The sequence below is a fragment of the Scyliorhinus torazame genome, chromosome 13, assembly GCF_047496885.1.
Source record: "Scyliorhinus torazame isolate Kashiwa2021f chromosome 13, sScyTor2.1, whole genome shotgun sequence".
NCBI classification, from domain to species: Eukaryota; Metazoa; Chordata; class Chondrichthyes; order Carcharhiniformes; family Scyliorhinidae; genus Scyliorhinus; species Scyliorhinus torazame.
In genome coordinates, this window is record NC_092719.1 from 180,840,794 (window position 1) to 180,857,278 (window position 16,485).

At 48.7% G+C, this 16,485-nt stretch overlaps 1 long non-coding RNA gene across 1 annotated transcript in view; it reads right to left on the reverse strand.

Moving 5' to 3' along the window:
* The window catches only part of LOC140387747 (uncharacterized), an 88,185-nt gene extending 73,597 nt beyond the window's left edge, over positions 1-14,588 (reverse strand). The window contains exon 1 of the long non-coding RNA XR_011933996.1: positions 14,492-14,588. This is a non-coding gene — a long non-coding RNA (uncharacterized lncRNA). The remainder of the gene's footprint in view (positions 1-14,491) is intronic.
* Positions 14,589-16,485: the final 1,897 nt, after the last annotated feature.

A 16,485-nucleotide genomic window follows, 5' to 3' on the forward strand; every position in this document is an offset into this window, starting at 1 on the left:
CCACGATCCAATCATGTGTCATGTTTTGTGCCTTGCTAGATCGCCTGACGATGAGATGGGCCCTTCTGGCGTCCCCCGCCCCGACCCCAATCAGATTCCAGCGACGAGGCGGCAATTGATAGCGAAGAGAGACCCCATAGGCCTGCCCGAGACACCCTGGAGCACCAGTCCGGGGACGACACCAACTTTCCGTCACAGTTGTTTCCAACACCCTCCACCATCCCAGAGACACCTCGGTTGGGCAATTTAGTGAAGAGGCTCCTGGGGCACCATCTGGCGCACACCAGAGACAGCACATCAGGTGGGGGTAGGAAGCCCCGAGGGCGCAGACAGTTAAAGGGGGCGACCTGACTCCAAGGACTAGCTGCCGTGCAGACGGTTCTCAGGCTTCAGTAAAGGGCGGTCCCATCGATAATGGACAGAGACAGAGCCAGGGACTACACGAGGGGCAGATAGCAACCACCCAGTGCCTGCAGGTGCAGTTGGAGGAGTCCAACCACCTGCAGGGCCAGGAGGCGGTGTAGACCATGCCTGCTACCCAGGCAAATACCGCATGGGTGGTGCCTGCAGTGGAGGCCTTGGGGGTGAAGGTATCGGCTATGGGTCAGCAGGCCCAAGGCCTGGTGTTCTCTCCGCAGGCCGTGGCCAAAAGGACACGGCTGTCCTGTCACAGGCAGCTATGTACCAGGGCCACCTGGACATTATTGCGGCGCTCCAGGGCTTGGCCCAGTCACAACGGGTTGTGTCTGAGGTCGTCAAGGTCACTGACTGGGCGCTGGTTGGCCTGAGCCAGCCCCAGAGGGAGGTGGCCCAGTCACTGTGCTCCATGGCTGGGAGCATCGAAACCCTGGTCAAGTCAAGAGCGGGCCCCCAGGACTGGCAGCGCCAGGTGGCGGGGTAGCCCCAGGAGTTTGCTCCGGTTGCACCCGCGTTCGATGGATAAGCCCGGGGTCACCTCCAGGGAGCATGTGGTGATGGGGCCTGTGCCGGTGACCTCTGCAGGGGAGATGCCGGAACATCCCAGAGCCTCGGAACCCCCCCTACCCCTGTCCTGGCGCATCCGGCGGGCAGCGGGCACAACAGGATGTCACCTCACCACCTGGGATATCCAGGCCGGGTCACACCAAAGGGGACCCAGGTCACAGGGCCGAAAACGCAGAAGTCTGCCTCCACCCTTGATGGATGGATGGGGATTAATCTTGAAATAGAGTTTGGGCCCGTAAGGTCAGAAAGGCAGACACCAGTTATGTTTGCGCTTGTGTAACACACAGGGTCACGGTAGCGGTTAGGGTACAAACCGTTATACAGATGTACACCTTTTATGTGCAAAATAAACACATATGCACAAAAGTTCCAACCTGCCTCGGTGTTCTTTAAGAAGGGTGTGAGGGGTTGGGCTGGGCTGACGGTGGAGATGGGCACACGTCAGTGCCCCCAGGTCAGACACTGCACATTGGCACGGTACCCCGCCCCTCACTCTCAACCACAGCCCCCTCCTGGCCCGCACCCTGTCACCACCCCAAGGGCTGGGCGGGATTGTGTGATAGAATGGCCAGCTCGCATGCAGGGATCGCCCAGGTGGACGGTGGAAAGTGCTACCATGGGCAGGAGTCAAACGTGATCAAACAATGCGGAGCACCAGAGCTCATCGCAGAGCGTGTCGTCATCATCATCCATCCCATGGAAAAGACTCTCTGTTGCTACCAACCCAGGCCCAGACCCAGTAGTGAGGCAGGTAGGTATCACCGAGGGGGTTGAGGGGTGGTTGTGGTGGCGCAGGGTAAGTGGATATGGGAGGGGGTGGTCAGCATGGTGTGGCATGGGATGTGCGTGCCGTCGGCCAGGCTCCCTAGTCGGTGAACCTGGAGACGTCTTGTGTGCGCTGGCCTTGGCGCACACGTTGTGCGGCCTCTTGTGCCTGCCTGGGCTCCATGTCCTGTCCACCCTCTGCATCCTCCTCGTCAGGCGAGGTCTGGCATTCAACCCCCTCCTCCAGCATGTCGCCCCTCTGCTGCGCAATGTTGTGGAGGAAGCTGCAGTCAACACGATGTGGGAGACTCTCCTAGTGCTATATTGGAGGGCTCCTGCAAAGCGTTCCAGGCACCTGTAATGTATCTTTAGGATGGTCCCTGCATGAGCATCATTGTAGCGGGTCTCCGCTTCAGTCTGTGGCCTCCAGATAGGCGTCATCACCCAAGACCGCTGTGGATCACCTCTGTTTCTCAAGAGCCAACCCCTCACCCGGGGCTCAGACTGCCTTGAAGGTGTCAGGAACCATTGAGTGTGCCAGGATGAAGGCATCATGCACATCCCCAGGTATCAGGCACAGACGTGCATGATGTGCAGCTCATAGTCACGCACCAGCTGCACGTTCATCGAGTGGAACCCTTTCAGTGTTTTAAAATAAATTTAGAGTACCTAATTTATTTGTTTTCCAAACAAGTGGCAATTTAGCGTGGCCAATTCACCTACCCTGCACAGCTTTGGGTTGTGGGGGTGATGCCGGATCATGGCGTACCTGGAACCGCGGGGATATGGGAGAGAGCAGCCACTCCCGGTGACCGTTAAGGTGATGGTTGCCCTGAACCTTTATGCCACGGGGTTTTTCCAGGAGCTGAGTCGGGACCTTGCAGGCCATGGTGCACAGGTGCATCCACACCACATGGACACCCTCTATGTGAGTGTAGGCACGCCCAGATTGAAAAGGAGTGTCTTGGATTTGTGACTGGAATTCCCAAGTTCCATGAGTATGCTTATGGCTTACCCAGGTTTACTGTAGAGACAGACCATCGTGCACATCATTGAAAAGAATTTAAATGAGATGACACCAAGACTACAACGACTTATGATGAAATTGCGCAGATATGATTTTAATCTTATATATACTCCAGGTAAAGATTTAGTCACAGCTGACACTCTGTCCAGATCCATCAACACTGACGTTCTTCAAGAGGAATCGATCAATGACATTGTTACGTCACCATGGGTGAAAGTAGGTATCAATCTCTTTCATCCATTTGGTAAGGATTATATTTTAGTCATTGACTATTATTCAAATTTTCCAGAAGTCATGAAGTTGAATGATCTTACATCCAATACTGTAATCAAAGCATGCAGAGAAATATTTGCCAGGCTTGGTGGGCGGAATTCTCTCAGCCCGGGGCCGGGCCGGAGAATCCTCGCGACGCCACGCCGCCCCGACGTCGGCACGCGATTCTCCGCAGAGCGGCGCCAGTCACGGGCCGCTCCACGCGGCCAGCTCACCGATTCTCGGGCCAGGATGGGCCAAGTGGCCGTCGTGGAAACGCAGAGTCCTGCTGGCGCCGTCCACACCTGCTATCAGCCGGCGGGAACTCAGCATTGAAGGGTCAGGTGGTGGCCTGTGGGGGGAAGGGGGGGTCCGACCCCAGGGGGGGGGGGGGGGGGGGGGCTCCGATTTCTGTTTAGCACTACTTAATTATAGATCATCACCTTTATCGTCAGGATTATCTCCAGCTCAGATGTTATTTAACAGGAACATAAGAACAATTCTACCTCAGCTACATATTCCTGATCCTGAACAACATCTCGCTGTGAAGAAACTTCAGCAACAGAGACTGAAACAAAAGCATTATTTTGATCTACATGAAAAAGATTTGTCGATTCTAACAGAAAATGATACTGTTCGATTCAGACTTCCTGAAGGAGGTTGGTCTGACATTGCTCATTTCATTAGGCAATTCTCTCCCAGATCTTATCTGATTAAAACTTCAGATGGCAACATCTATAGAAGAAATTGTCATGATCTACTTCAAGTCAAAGATCAAACACAGATTTTTCCTTGCAACAAGGACATTAAAACTTCTTCATCACCTTTGAGATTAAGAGAATTCACAAGGAGAAGAAGAAGACCAAATCGACTGAATTTGTGAACTGTTACATAATTGCTGTACTATGTAACCACTGCATTTCAAATGTAAAATTTTCTTTTAATATTTGCAAGAAAATGTTTTAAAAAAGGGGGATGTAGTGATCTCTGTATATCAATATATTTAATGCTAGTACAGGCAATTGAACACTAGATGTCTCACTATCAGGATCTATATAAATAGCTTTCCCGCTCTTTCTGAAGGAGTGTGTACCTGGAGCGCAGAGAGAACAGACATAGGAAAGCTAGAGAGAGAAGAAGTTATCAGTTATCAAAGCATTGTATTATATAATTTAATTAGTTATCTCTACAATTGTTTCTTTGTTTTACTAGTTGAGTATTAATTAAACGGAATTCACAATATTTGTTTATATTACTCAATAAATTAGTTTATCTTTACAAGGAGACTACTGCTCATTTCAACAACTCGGCTGGCTGCCATGGGAGGCGGGGCCGAGGGAGAGGCGCGGGCTTGGTTCCCGCGCTATGATAATTATGGCGGGAATAGAGAAGCAGGAAGGAGGGGGCACCGCACGGGGCGAGCCGTGATCACGGGGGGAAGCCGAGGTCAGCCAGAGTTTGCTGACTTCTGGGAGCAACATGGGGGGAGTAATTACGCTAGCGGGGGGTCTAGCGGGGGGGGGGGGGGAGGGGGGAATTACTGGGTTGCTGCTGCTGGGGAAAGGGGGGAGTGGGTGCGGGAAAGGATGGGCGGGGGGGCACCGTCTGGGAGAAATACAGCCGCGTGGGAACTGGGCGAGAAGCTGGAAAAAGATGATGGCTAACCGGCAAGGGGGGGGGGGGGGAAGCCCCCCAACTCGGCTGATCACGTGGAACGTGAGGGGACTTAACGGGCCGATAAAGAGGGCACGAGTACTCGCACACCTTAAGAAACTTAAAGCAGATGTGGTCATGTTACAGGAAACGCACCTGAAACTGATAGATCAGGTTAGGTTGCGCAAAGGATGGGTAGGGCAGGTGTTCCATTCGGGGCTGGATGCGAAAAACAGGGGGGTGGCTATATTAGTGGGGAAGCGGGTAATGTTCGAGGCAAAGACTATAGTGGCGGATAACGGGGGCAGATACGTGATGGTGAGTGGCAAATTACAGGGAGAGATGGTGGTGTTGGTAAACGTGTATGCCCCGAATTGGGACGATGCCAATTTTATGAGGCGAATGCTAGGACGCATCCCAGACCTAGAGACCGGAAAGCTGATAATGGGGGGAGACTTTAACACGGTGTTGGAACCAAGGCTGGATAGGTCGAAGTCCAGGACTGGTAGGAGGCCGGCAGCAGCCAAGGTGCTTAAGGATTTTATGGAGCAGATGGGAGGGGTGGACCCGTGGAGATTCAGTAGACCTAGGAGTAAGGAGTTCTCGTTTTTCTCCTATGTCCATAAAGTCTATTCACGCATAGACTTTTTTGTGTTGGGTAGGGCATTGATCCCGAGGGTGAGGGGAACGGAATATACGGCTATAGCCATTTCGGATCATGCCCCACACTGGGTAGACTTGGAGATAGGGGAGGAAACAAGAGGGCGTCCACCCTGGAGAATGGATATGGGACTAATGGCGGATGAGGGGGTGTGCTTAAGGGTGAGGGGATGCATTGAAAAGTACTTGGAACTCAATGACAATGGGGAGGTTCAGGTGGGAGTGGTCTGGGAGGCGTTGAAGGCGGTGGTTAGGGGGGAGCTGATATCAATAAGGACACATAAAGGGAAGCAGGAGAGTAAGGAACGGGAGCGGTTGTTGCAAGAACTTTTGAGGGTGGACAGACAATATGCGGAAGCACCGGAGGAGGGACTGTATAGGGAAAGGCAAAGGCTGCATGTGGAATTTGACTTGCTGACCACAGGCACTGCAGAGGCACAATGGAGGAAGGCGCAGGGTGTACAGTATGAATATGGAGAGAAGGCGAGCAGATTGCTGGCACACCAATTGAGGAAAAGGGGAGCAGCGAGGGAAATAGGGGGGGTGAGAGACGAAGATGGAGAGACGGAGCGGGGAGCGGAGAGAGTGAATGAAGTGTTCAAGACATTTTATAAAAAATTGTATGAAGCTCAACCCCCGGATGGGAGGGAGAGAATGATGGAGTTTTTGGATCGGCTGGAAATTCCCAAGGTGGAAGAGCAGGAAAGGATGGGATTGGGAGCACAGATCACGGTAGAAGAAGTGGTGAAAGGAATTAGGAACATGCAGACGGGAAAGGCCCCGGGACCGGACGGATTCCCAGTTGAATTTTACAGAAAATATTTGGACTTGCTCGCTCCGCTACTGACGAGGACCTTCAACGAGGCAAAGGAAAGGGGACAACTGCCCCCGACTATGTCAGAAGCAACGATATCGCTTCTTTTAAAGAAGGAAAAGGATCCGCTACAATGCGGGTCCTACAGACCAATCTCCCTCCTCAATGTAGATGCCAAGGTCTTGGCCAAGGTAATGGCAATGAGAATAGAGGAATGTGTCCCGGGGGTGGTTCATGAAGACCAAACTGGGTTTGTGAAGGGGAGACAGCTGAACACGAACATACGGAGGTTGTTAGGCGTAATGATGATGGCCCCACCAGAGGGTGAAACGGAGATAGTAGTGGCGATGGATGCCGAGAAAGCATTTGATAGAGTGGAGTGGGATTATCTGTGGGAGGTGTTGAGGAGATTTGGGTTCGGAGAGGGGTATGTTAGATGGGTGCAGCTGTTGTATAGGGCCCCAGTGGCGAGTGTGGTCACGAATGGACGGGGATCGGCATATTTTCGGCTCCACAGAGGGACAAGGCAGGGATGTCCCCTGTCCCCATTACTGTTTGCACTGGCGATTGAGCCCCTGGCGATAGCGCTGAGAGGTTCCAAGGGATGGAGGGGAATACTTAGGGGAGGAGAAGAACACCGGGTATCTTTATATGCGGATGATCTGCTACTATATGTGGCGGATCCAGCGGAGGGGATGCCAGAAATAATGCGGATACTTGGGGAGTTTGGGGATTTTTCAGGGTATAAATTGAACATGGGAAAGAGTGAGCTGTTTGTGGTGCATCCAGGGGAGCAGAGTAGAGAAATAGAAGACCTACCGTTGAGGAAGGTAACAAGAGACTTTCGTTACCTGGGGATCCAGATAGCTAAGAATTGGGGCACATTGCACAGGCTAAATTTGACGCGGTTGGTGGAACAGATGGAGGAAGATTTCAAGAGATGGGACATGGTAGCATTGTCAATGGCAGGGAGGGTGCAGGCAGTTAAGATGGTGGTCCTCCCGAGATTCCTTTTTGTGTTTCAGTGTCTCCCGGTGGTGATCACGAAGGCTTTTTTCAAAAGGATAGAAAAGAGTATTATGGGTTTTGTTTGGGCCGGGAAGACTCCGAGAGTGAGGAAGGGATTCTTACAGCGTAGTAGGGATAGGGGGGGGCTGGCACTACCGAGCCTAAGTGAGTATTATTGGGCCGCTAATATTTCAATGGTGAGTAAGTGGATGGGAGAGGAGGAAGGAGCGGCGTGGAAGAGATTAGAGAGGGCGTCCTGTAGGGGGACCAGCCTGCAGGCTATGGTGACAGCCCCATTGCCGTTCTCACCAAGGAACTATACCACGAGTCCGGTGGTGGTAGCTACACTGAAGATTTGGGGACAGTGGAGACGACATAGGGGAAAGACCGGAGCACTGGGGGGGTCCCCGATAAGAAACAACCATAGGTTTGCCCCGGGGGGAATGGATGGGGGATATGGAATGTGGCAAAGAGCAGGTATAACGCAATTGAAAGATCTATTTGTGGATGGGAAGTTTGCGAGTCTGGGAGCGCTGACCGAGAAATATGGGTTGCCCCAAGGGAATGCATTCAGGTACATGCAATTGAGGGCTTTTGCGAGGCAGCAGGTGAGGGAATTCCCGCAGCTCCCGACACAAGAGGTGCAGGACAGAGTCATCTCAAAGAAATGGGTGGGGGACGGTAAGGTGTCGGATATATATAGGGAATTGAGAGACGAAGGGGAGACTATGATGGACGAACTAAAAGGGAAATGGGAAGAAGAGCTAGGGGAGGAGATTGAGGAGGGGATGTGGGCAGATGCCCTAAACAGGGTAAACTCGTCGTCCTCGTGCGCCAGGCTAAGCCTGATTCAGTTTAAGGTATTACACAGGGCACATATGACTGGAACACGGCTCAGTAAATTTTTTGGGGTGGAGGATAGGTGTGCGAGGTGCTCGAGAAGCCCAGCGAATCATACCCATATGTTTTGGTCATGCCCGGCACTACAGGGGTTTTGGATGGGGGTGACAAAGGTGCTTTCGAAAGTAGTAGGAGTCCAGGTCGAACCAAGCTGGGGGTTGGCTATATTTGGGGTTGCACAAGAGCCGGGAGTGCAGGAGGCGAAAGAGGCCGATGTTTTGGCCTTTGCGTCCCTAGTAGCCCGGCGCAGAATATTGCTAATGTGGAAAGAAGCCAAGCCCCCGGGGGTGGAGACCTGGATAAATGATATGGCGGGGTTCATAAAGTTAGAGCGGATTAAGTTCGTCCTAAGGGGGTCGGCTCAAGGGTTTACAAGGCGGTGGCAACCGTTCGTCGAATATCTTGCGGAAAGATAGATAGGGGAGAACAAAGAAGGCAGCAGCAGCAGCCCAGAACTTGGGGGGTGGGGGGGGGGGGGGGGGGGGTGTGGCCTGAGACAAGGCAGTTGCCAATTAGGGCTAGTTTTTATTTTTGTTATTTAATATTTATTTATTTGTTGTTGTTTTCTTTTGTTCTTGTTTAAATAAAAAAGGTCATTATTATCTGTATTGTTATAATGTTGTGTAAAGGATGCACAATGTACTGTGTTGGTTGACCAAAAATTTTCAATAAAATATTATTTAAAAAAAAAAAAAAAAAAAAACAACTCGGCTGGCTCAAAAGAGTAATATATATGTATATATATTACTCTTTAAAATCTATATTAATGATTTAATTCAAGAAAAGAGGTTCTATAGCCAAATTTGCAGTTGACACTAAAATAGGTGGGACAGTAAGTCACAATGAGGAAATAAGAACCTGACAAATGGATAAAGATAGTTTAGGTGTGTAGGCCAAAATGTGGCAGATGGAGTTTAATGTGGATAAATGTGAGGTCAGCCATTTTGGTCAGCAAAATGGAATGGCAATTTATTCTCTAAACACGGAGTGACTTTGGGGCGCTCTGGTGCAGAGGGGTCTGGGTGTCCTCATGCACGAGTCCCAGAAAACTAACACGCAGGTACAGCAGGTAATAAAGAAGGCAAATGTAACATTGGCATTTATAGCTAAAGGAATAAAGTATAAAGGTAAGGAAGTATTGATGCAACTGTACAAGGGATTGTGAGACCGCACTTGGTGTATTGTGTCCAGTTTTGGTCTCCTTATTTGAGGAAAGATGTAGTGGCTTTGGAGGCAGTTCAGAGGAGGTTCACTAGATTGATTCCAGAGATGAGGAGAGATTGAACAGTTTCGGCTTATACCCTTCATTTAAAAGAATGAAGGAAAGTCAAATTGAGGTATACAAGATGAAAAAAAGGTACGGATAAAGTAGAAGTGGAGCGGATGTTTCCTCTTGTGGGACATTCTAGAACGAGAGGTCACAGTCTCAGGATAAGAGGTACCAAATTTAAAACAGAGATGAGGAGAAACTACTTCTCCCAAAGGGTGGTGAATCTGTGTAATTTGCTACCCAGAGTACGGTGGATGCTGGGATAATAAGCAAATTTAAGCAGGAGTTGGACAGAGTTTTAATTAGTAATGGGTTGAAGGGTTATGGAGAACGGGTCGGAGTTGAGGCCATGATGAGATTAACCAGGACCGTATTGAATGGTAGATCAGGCTCGAGAGGTTAAATTGCCGACTCCTAGTTTGTATGTTCTAAGAAAAAACTATTCTGTCTCATTCCACCTCCTGGCTCTTGGTCTGTAGTCCTGTAGGTAACAGCTCCTCAAGCACAAATCTAGTGTTCTTGAGAAGGGATTTCTTGATTAATAGGGAATATGGGGTGATGGGGAGAAGGCCGGAGAGTGGGGATGAGGAACATATCAGCCATGATAGAATGGTGGAGCAGACTGATTGGCCAACTGGCCTAATTCTGCTCCTATACCTTATGGTTCTTTTTTTTTAAGAATACCTACAGTATAGAAAGAGGCCATTCAGCCCATCAAGTGCACCAACACTTCAAGAGACCAGCCTACCTAGGTCCAATCCCCCGCCCTGTAACCCCAGCCTAAGGGGCAATTTAGCATGGCCACTCCACCATGGCCAATGCACATCTTTGGACTGTGGGAGGAAACTGGAGTACTCGGAGGAAACCCATGCAGACGTGTGTGTGGGCCCCGGGGGCGGGGGGGGGGGAGATTGTGCAATCTCCACACAGACTGTTACCCGAGGTTGGATTCAAACCTGGGTCCCTGGCACTGTGAGGTGGTAGCACTAACCACTGTGCCACCGTGCCAGACTGTATGACCTGGAGCCAACAGACAGCATGGCCTCCCAAACCTTCCTATCGTCTATCACAGAGGTCTTAAACAACAGCGAGCAGGAGAACCTGGACAAACCGCTAACTCTGGATGAGCCAGCAAAGGCCGTCAACACCTTTGAGATGAGTAAAACTCCCCAAAGCGATGGCTTTTCAGCTGAGTTGTATTTGGCTCCTCGCCACACCCCCTGTAAACAAATAAAACTTGTTAAACTCTAGCAGAGACCAATTCTTTGAAATACACTATGAATGGTCGCCATCTTCGATAAAACCCCTCAAACGACCCTCTCAAGGTGTATCTGACCTTCTCGAGACACACACACTCCATCAAATCACCAGCCGAGCCGAAGCAGTGGTGCCGCTATGCTCCAGCTCAATAAGGTACGCCTCCGAGCCACCAACGAAGCAAAGGCCAGGACATCAGCCCCTGCTCCCATCCGCAGTTCCGACACTTTGGAGACTCCAGAAAATCACCACCAGTGGGCAGGGTTTCATCTCTACATTCAGGATCGCCAATATGGTGTCAAAAAAGCCCCCCCAAAACTCCACCAACCTGTGGCACGACCAGAACATGTGCATGTGATGAGCAGGCCACCCTCTTTACGACGGTTGCACCTATCTTCTATCCCTTCACAAAAAGCGGCTAATTCTCGCTTTAGTGAGGTGAGCACGGAAAACTGCCTTTAGCTGAATGAGGCTCAACCTCATGCAAGACGATGTAGTATTCACCCTCTTCAACACCTCACATCACACCCCTTCCTCTAGCATCGGCCCCAACTCCTCCATCCATTTTGCCTTTGTCCCCTCAAACGAACCGAACTCCTCCCCTGCTATACGCTGGTACATCCCGGATGTACTACCCTCCACTGATCCTGCGCAGGATAAGATCCGTTCCAACAAGGCTGAACCACCGGAAAGGCCGGAATAAATTGCTGAACCCAGCTCCACACCTGAAGGTATCTAAATCCGTCTGCGTCCAAAAGCCCATATTTGACCCACTTCACTGTTGAATGAGGATTACAAAGTTCTGCCAAGGTCATTGCCAACTGGGTCAAGTCTGCTCCAGTGTCGGTGATCCACCCTGACCAGACCTGTGCTGCACCTGACAGGATGATCTCTGACAACCTCACGCTACTCAGGGGTACAATTGACATTGTGCAGGATTAGAGGGTGGACGCCTTCCTCTTCAGCTTGGATCAGAAGAACGTGTTTGACTGGATATTGCACACACACACAGACAATGGATGTGCTCTCCAAAATCTGATTGGGGAGAGAGTCTGCCATTGAGTCCAAGTGGTCTACATAATCATCAACAGCGCAGTTTCAATCAAAGGGTGCAAAATCTTTCAGATTAAATCTGAAGTCAGGCAGGGCTGCCTTCTCTCCCCTATCATGTTTGTGTGTTGTATAGAATCTTTTGCTGTGTGCATGAGGAAGGATTCTGACATAAGATGAGTGACAATCCCAGGCAGCGGAGCCGTCTTCTGCTCAGATCCGATGTTGGTGCGCAGTCTGATGAACGTCTGAGGTCAGTTTGAAAACCATCGCAAGAGTGAAGCCATGTTCCATGGGAACTGGATGACCAATCCTTTGTCTCCTTCACCGTCGGGTCAGATTATCTCAAGGTGCTGGGCATATGGTTTGGGGAGGCCGGGGCACTTGCCAAAAACTGGGAGGAGTGTATTGTCAAGGTGAGGCAGAGACTGGGCATGCGGGAGAGACGCTCCTTCTCCATTGTGGGTAAGAACATGGCCATCAGGTGTGAGGTGCTCTTGGTGTTGCTGGTCTGGCCCAGACCCCAATCCTGCGCTGCAGCAGTCACCCGAGCCATCTTCAAGTTCATTAGGAGATCAAAGACGGATCATGTCCGAAGGGACACCAGAAACAACTCTCTGGATGAGGGAGAGAGAAACGTACCCAATGTCATCCTCATGGCTTTGTGTGCGGCTGCATCAAGCTGTGCTTATATCCTCGGTACGCAAACACCTCGGTACTGAGGTTTTATCTGTCCCCGGTGTTGCGAAGGATAGGCCTGGCCACATTGCCGTGGACCATGCCATAACACCTATCCTTTGTGAGAAATGTTTGTTCCAAAAACACCTTTGGCCACAAGTCCATCAAGCACTGGTCTGCAAATAATGCCCTCGAGGCCCTCTGGGAAAGGAGATGGTGGATCAAGTCAGATGGTTCCCTGAGCAGACTGTGAAGGTCATTTGGCGGAATACCTCATTGCCAGAACTTTCAAACAATCACCAAGACTGGCTGGTGGTGAGAAAGGCCCCCCTGTCAGATCCTTCATGAATGCCTGAAGTCTCTGCGCCACTGCACGCTGCCCTCGAAGCAGCAGCTGTGGGGAAGAGGTGGTCGCACACCTCCTTGTGGAATGTGCCTTTGCAAAGACAGTCTGGAGAGAGATGCAGTGGTATTTGTCGAAGTTCATCCCAAGGGCCATTCCCAGGGACGCACACCGAGTCAAACATCAACTGTAGCTGGAGGGTCATCAACTCGTACTGGTCTGCCCAAAACGTGTTGGACTTCGCGTGCAGCCAACCGAGTGTTGCAGACTGGCACATTCCAAGGTCCAGGACTACGTGCTGAGGGACGCACTAAAACTTGGGGCAGCAGGCGCCAAGACAGAATGAGCATGGGGAAATATCACCCTGTAAAAACTTTCAGAATATATACACTGAGGGGCTGGCATGTAAAACCCTTCGGATTGTGTCCTTTATCATAACTGTATGAAACTGTATTGAAACACCTGAGTGTAACATGACCAATGTGTATAGTTTGAACATAATTGTACCCTCTGCAACAAAAATATTTAAATGAATTGAAGCACCTCAGAGTGCGTCTTGATCTCAGGAGAAAATGTGATTATCATCACACTTTCCTGTTATGACAATGTTTTGCAATGTTTCTTCCAGATATTTTATGAATAAAAGCAAATTACTGCGGATGCTGGAATCTGAAACAAAAGAGAAAATGCTGGAAAATGTCAGCAGGTCTGGCAGCATCTGCAGAGAGAGAAAAGAGCTAACGTTTCGAGTCCGATGACTCTTTGTCAAAGCTAACAGACAGAGAAAGTGGGAAATATTTATACTGTGGAGTGAGAATGAAAGATGAGTCATAGCCACAGAAACCCAGAGAAACTGCTAATGGCCACAGAAACCAAGGGAAAGTGTGCTAATGGCAGTCCCCAGAGAGAACAAAAGGTGTGAAAGGCCAAACAGCAGAGAAACTAACATCAGAGGGTGAACTGTGACAGATGGAGATGTGAGGGGAGGGGAAAGGGGAAGCAAAGGGGAGAAGGGTAAGGAAAGGTGGATAAGATTGGGGGGGGGGGGTGGTAAATATATATTAAGAAAGACAAGAAAGAAATAAATGGTAAGAGACAGTTGAAATGAAATGGGATGAAAACAAATGGGTCTAGCTGGGGAGAGCTAATCATCGGAAGTTGTTGAATTCGATGTTGAGACCGGAAGGCTGTAGCGTGCCTAACCGGAAGATGAGATGTTGTTCCTCCAGTTTGCGTTGAGCTTCACTGGAACATTGCAGCAGGCCAAGGACAGACATGTGGGCATGGGAGCAGGGTCTTTTGTTAAAATGGCAAGCAACGGGAAGGTCAGGGTCCTGAATACGCACAGACCGAAGATGCTCAGCAAAGCGATCACCCAGTCTGCGTTTGGTCTCTCCAATATAGAGGAGACCACATTGGGAGCAGCGAATGCAATAGACCAGCTCCTGGCATAATTTTATGGCAATTTTATGAATAAAGTATATTTTTGCAAAAAACAGCATGATTTTAAACCCCAAACAGATTCCACTTCTTTGATTTGATTTTAACTGCAGTAGTACTGGCTCTATTTGGATGCAGTTAACTATCGCTAAATATCACAGACTATAGAATGAAATAAAAACACCTCAAGGAAACGAGATTCACTAAAAACTGCCTAAGTTTCTGGTCACCACACAGTTGTTGTAAGGACATGTGTAAAGCCCTAGACTCGTTTTTCAGAGGTACACTCAGGTTTGACTCGACAAAGAACATGATATTCTGCTAAATTGAAAAATTCATGATGTAACCTTATTCGAATAATTCTGTTTTATAAAGTGGTAATTTGCTTACCGGCATTGAGCTGTTCTTTGACATCCAGCTGTTGGAAAATTGGTCTGTGTGTGAAGGAAGTGTGTGACTCTGAAGGCCCCACCTCTGTACTCTTGCCTGCTATCAATGAGTCCCCGTGCTGCCTGTGGGGCCTCAGAAGATCATGGCTCTGGACTTATTCAGGATCACTGACTTCCCCCTGACACAATAGGTCACCTGTAGTGGCTTAATTGCCTTCCCCTGTACATGTGAGGCTCATTATGTTTTTGCAGTTCATATTAGTGAGCCTGCTGCAATGAATTCACATTAATCAGTAATTTGCTGTATGTCATTATGTTTGTGTGTTTAGCTGATAAATTATTGTAAAACATGGTGAAATTTAAATGGATAATCAAAATGAGTCCAAATTCTATGGAGCAGCAGTTTGTTTATGTTGAGCTGATTTGAGTGGAAGTTGGTGGATGTGGCTACGCAGTTTTTAAAACATTCACAATTAATATTATGTATGGATTTTCATTATTTCCATTATTTTTAGGAAGAGAGCATGGCAACGTATCAGTATGTATGTTCCTGTTGTGGAATTAGATTCACCACTGTATATTCGATAGCTACTGCAGACCAGGGGATTTCTAGAGAGGAGTGAGCAGAACTGTATTTACTGCTTGAGAGACTGAGAAGTTCACAGGAGCACCAATCAGATCTGCAGTGCAAATTAAGGCTTTTAAATCGATTTAACACTTTCTCTTTCGAAAAATGTGTGACATCGGTTTTTTTTTCACCTGTGTCCTGCACCCTATGCTGTGCTCATTTTGGTAATGTCAGGTTACCCCTCATTCAAATAAAATTAAAAATGGGTGGACATCAAAAATATCAAATACCAATCCCAGAGCAATTTAAGGCTTGAATTTTTACTATAACAGAGATAGGCAGACCACATCTATCCCCCGGGGAGCAGGCAGGGCCTTGTGATGCTACCTGCATGGTTCCTTAATGATATCAATGCAGAACCCCATGCGGACAGTGCAGGTTGCCTGCCCCTTGGGAATTGTGCCAGGAGCTGGGCTATGTGAACACATTTCTCACCCCCAGTCCCCGACCCAATTTTCGATTCATTTAACCAGCGCAGTGTGTTTAAGAACCTACAAACAGGAACGTTTCCCCATTTTTAATATGATTTATATTTATGTCACAACATTAATTCAAAGAAGCAGAAAATACAGAGCAGTGAGTATTTGAATTTAAAAATTGCAACTGAAAAAGAAATAAACCAACTTTGAAAGTCTGGTTGCAAAGTGGAGGCCCATGAATAAACACAATTGGTGGAGGCCCGTGTGTGACAGTCAGTGGCATGGCTGGTTTGATGGGCAGAAATTAATTTGGAGAGAAGGCTTGATCGCGGGATAGAAAAGATCAGGAGATTTGGATGCATTGTACTTACATGAGGAACTCACTTCCAAAATGCTGTCATCTTTTAACACATGTGATCTGTTTGCCCTAAGATTACAGGTGCACCAGAGTGCAAATGCAGAGAATTCTCCAGGGCATCAATTGATAACTAATATCAACATAATTATAGAATTAACTGTTGAGGGACATGGGAGCAAAGATTTTACAAGATCCTAATGGATAGGAAAACCTATCTGGCTGCCCTTAATTAACCTATTCAGACCAATCGTGCAATTTTCCCATTTATGCACTTAAATTATTTCTTAAATTATTCCAAGACTTTTGCCAAGCCATCCATTTGAAGTGTTGATCACTCTGTACAAGAATTAAAGACTTTCTTATATCTGTCATAAATTTATCTTCACTAGTTTGAATCTGTGTTCCATTGCCCAACTCCACTGTTTACTTAAAAGTAGTTTTGCAGATTAATATAAACCCAGAGAATTAGATGAGATCTTGTGCAGAAAAGTGCGTAGGCGCGCTCTAACGGCTGTGCTGGGCACAAATCCGGGTGGGCCGGTTAGATCGTGGGAAAGTCCAAAATCTGGAAGCATGCCAGGCGCCAATCG